Below are 4,281 nucleotides of genomic sequence, written 5' to 3' on the forward strand. Positions count from 1 at the left end.
TTAGATCATTTTCTGCAAACTAGAGTTTTTTATATCTTTATATAAAATAAATAAGATGGGCGAGTAGCATCTTATTGTTCTGATTTTGATTTATCACGCCCATCAGCGCACAATCTTCTTTCGCCTTTTTGAATTGCATCTCTTTCAACATTGGTAATGGAGAGAACTTGCGCTTCTGGAAAGACGTGTGATTTGGCTAGAGCCCTTTATGTAACGTGTCCGAAGACTTGTTTGAAAGGGCCCCAACAAAAAATCCTTCTATTCGCCCCCAATGGAACTGGAGAAACAGGACTTAATTGGAGTATCAGACTTAGTCGTCTATCGCATTCTCGAGTGACCCAATTGGCATAGATTACTAACCTACTAAACCCCATGAACCTGACAAGATTTCTTCTGAATATGCCGGTGTGGAAATTGCCTCAGAATGGACTTTTTCTATTGAATCTTTCTATAAATTCATCAACTTTGGAGGAATTAGATGGTCATACCACAATTGCATTTGGGAGACAGCTTCCCTAGAGAAAATCAAAATTTTCCCTTGGTTAGCCTTGAGAAACCGTTTGCATACAGGAGATATCTTGCTAGAGGAGGTTGGAATGTAAGTAATGGATGCTTGACGTGTGGAGCCACTGAGGAATTAATCTGTCAATCAAAGTTCTTCAGATGCCCTGTTGCCAAAACCATTTGGTTCGTCTTAAGACACGGTTGGGGTTGAGAAGTAAACCTGTAACTATGCACGATGTATGGACTGATTGGTGATTGAGAAATCTTAGTAAGCTGGACAGAGAAGCTGGTGATCAGTTGATATCTACGATCTGCTGGGAGATATGGCGTGGGAGGAACGCTGGAATGTTTTTGAAGAAGAAAGGAACTGTATACTCCATCGTTCAAAAGATCTTGTGGACTTTTCAGAGCAGGAAGGTACTCTGGTCGAGGAAACTGAAGGACCAGCGCATGCGCTTATCTACAAGGCTACAAACTTTGTGCCAAAAGCCTCCTCGATCCATTGGGTTTCTCTGGTCCTTGTCACTCGTGTTGCTTTAACTGCTCTATTTTCTTCCTGTAACTTCACTCCCTCTACCTTCTGAAAACTTCTCCCTGCTCCGCAAACCTTGTCTCTGCACTCAGTTTTTCTATAAATAAAGTGGTGGTATCATTTGATACCTCCTTTTCCAATCCAAAAAAAGAAAAAAACAAAGATCAACGGTGCATGATACTAAAATCTTGCACCATCCTCATTGCCTTCACCATTTTCCACCATGCCAATGGTGTAGAAACTGAAGCTAAAGAAATTATTGAGACGACATATTGAAGATAAAAGGTCTCAAATAATTCATCTATTGCTTCTAAATTTATAGCCCGTAAGATTAATGTTAGAAAAGAAAAAAATAAGAATGATTTACAAGTAAGATATACTTTCCTAAACTATGGCATAGTGTAAAGAGAAGTTTTAAATAGCTGCACAATTTGTAAGGATCCCTTAGTCAACATGATGCTCTATGATTCTTGGGCTGCATGATTCTCGCCAATAAGAAAAATTTTTGGTTAGCTGCACAATGCAAGTTAGTCAATAAGATGCTCCATTATTCTTAAGCTAATGCTTTCGCTAAGGAGGAAAGTTTTTGAATTGTTGCACAATATGCAAGAATTCTCTAGTCAACGTGATGTCTATGATTCTTGAGCTACAATGATTTCGATAATATGCCCCTACAAGATAGGGGATCCATCACATATACTTGGAATGAAGAAAGGCCAACCATTTCCATGATAGAGCTTCAGTGAGCATATCGGCAAACTAGTCTCAAGCAAATACGTGAGAGATTTTCAAAAAATCTTTGTAAACTTTGTCCCGCAGAAAATAGTGATCTATAGCAATATATTTCATCTTGAGGTGAAATATGGGATTAGAACATAGGTGGGGCAAATATTATCACAATAAATTGTCAAGAATGTGGAAATAGAGACATTCAGTTCATGTAGAAGAGACTGAATCCAAGCTAATTCCGAAGTCATGGCAGCAACAACTTGATCTTCAGCCTCAATGGATGATCAGGCAACAAACTACTACTTTCATAAACACCATGAGATAGGATTGCTCTCGAACTATATAATGTAAGCCATGGTGGATTTGTGATCATCTTTGTGACCAGCCCAATTAGCGTCAAAGTAGGCACAAAGAGACGGAGAGAAATAGTGCCTGAGTGTAGGCCATAATAAATGATTCTCTTGTGATATCGAAGCACATATTTTATAACACTTTAATGAGTTTTTAAAGATTGATGTCTGAATTGAAATAATTTGTTTGCTATGAATGCGATATTAGGCCAAGTGAGAGAATATTCTTTTTTGGCAAAAAAAGAACTTTCATTAAATATAATAACATAGGTTATAGCATTCTTTTACTACCCAGAACTCATATGAAAACTTCATAGCACAAGAAACTTAGAAAACAGAGAAGCATGACACAGTGAAGTCATCCCAAAAGCAGAAGATAATATACACTAAAACGGAGGTGGAACTAAGGGGGTGAATATGAGTAGAATATGAGAAAAAAAAAAAAAAAAGCATGCTTGCAACCACAAACATTTGAATTCTAGAAAACAAAGATCCAGGGCTAAAAAGTGCAACCGGCATCCAAGTAGTGGAAGTATGCGATTATAAAGATAATAAATACACCACCAAAGTAGCAGTGAGAGCAGTCATTAAACTAAAGATGCGTTCCATAAGTGCGAAAAGCAGCAAAAATACATGCTTCAACTATGGCCCATGATGCAAAAAGGTAAAAAAACGAATGCTAGCTCAACCAACCCTTGATCCTAACCCCTTAAATGTATGTTTCACAAAGAAAATGGAGTTGGGGCATCCGTAGGAGTAGCAGGAGATGATATAGCATATTGGCTGGGGGGATAAAAGAATTCGATTGTCAATTCCTATACTTTCAAGCTTCCTATAATATTATTCATCACCATCTCAATTTTCTGATTGTTCATGTTGCGGCCAATCGCCTCGTCGCCCGATCGCCGGGAAACGTGCACCTGCAAAAGGAAGTCCGCACTGACCGAAGGCGGCTCCGGCGGGGACCCTCCGACGGTCAAGTCAGAGAGGTGACTGGGCAACAGTGAAATGCAGACAGAGCTCTGAGAAAGAGAGAGAGGGAGAGAGAGAGAGGAGCGAGCCTGCGTATGTGGGAGAGACGGGCGGATCGATCCTTTGCACTGTTGCCTTCCCCGGTATATATAGTGGAGCACGGTATGGCGCCGTCATTAATGGCGCGGACAAGTGAGGAACTGTCAACTCACTGTAGGCTGTCAGAGCCGCCGTGAAAACGTCATGTCGCCGTGTATCCGTCTAATCACCAGGGTTGACCCGGCTCCGGGCGGGACAATGCCCCTAGGTAACTGTGCCGCATGTCCGTGTCAGAGCTGACAACGTCTGGCGGCTGTACGGCGATTGGAGGAGCCGACCGACCCAACGTCGGTAGCCAGCGAAGTGGTGTCGGGCCCCTCCATTGGTCGGCGAGCGTCATGTAAGTCGGCCATCGAACCTCGGGGTTCGGTCGGTCGGGATGGATACGCCCGACATACCCCCAGTCGGCGATGGGCCGTTGGATGGACGGTTATTAGTCGCTGATGGGTCCCGTCAGTCGGTCGACCGACGATCGGTCGGCCTTTCGGCCAGTCAGAGTCGTCCAACGGGGGCGGTCGGGCCGTCTAGTCGGTCGGGCCCTCCGATCGGTCGGGCCCTCCAGTCGGTCGGGCCCTCCAGCAGTCGGTCGGGCCCTCCAGTAGTCGGTCGGGCCCTCTGGCAGTCGGTCGGGCCCTCTGGTCGGTCGGGCCGCCAGCCGGTCGGTCCCTCCGATAGTCGGTCGGTCGGTCGGTGGGTATCCCCCAACAGTTGCCCCCCTCCACTCCTAAGTCGGGTGGAGAGCTGGCCGACGCCTTCATTCGGGCAGCAATCCCGGACGACTGGGAGTGGATTTGTCGCACGTGTAGATCCGACCGTACAGTCGGATGGTCCGATGTCAGATGCCTCATGAATGCTCAGCGATCCGGACGTCCAGTCGATGTCAGAGGTCACGTCGGCGTCGGGCGTCAGACGCCACGTCTTGTCGTCATCAGTCGTCACGTCGGTGTCAGAAGATCGGGCTCCGGACGATACGGCGTCAGTCGATCGGATATTCGGCGCCGATTGTGGAAGAGTGGGCCGCTGTCAGGCGTCCCATCGGGAACGCGAACCGGCGTGGGTGCGTGAATGCGGGACCGCGCCCCGCGCGCCGCGTGT

The sequence above is a fragment of the Elaeis guineensis genome, chromosome 2, assembly GCF_000442705.2.
Source record: "Elaeis guineensis isolate ETL-2024a chromosome 2, EG11, whole genome shotgun sequence".
NCBI lineage: Eukaryota > Viridiplantae > Streptophyta > Magnoliopsida > Arecales > Arecaceae > Elaeis > Elaeis guineensis.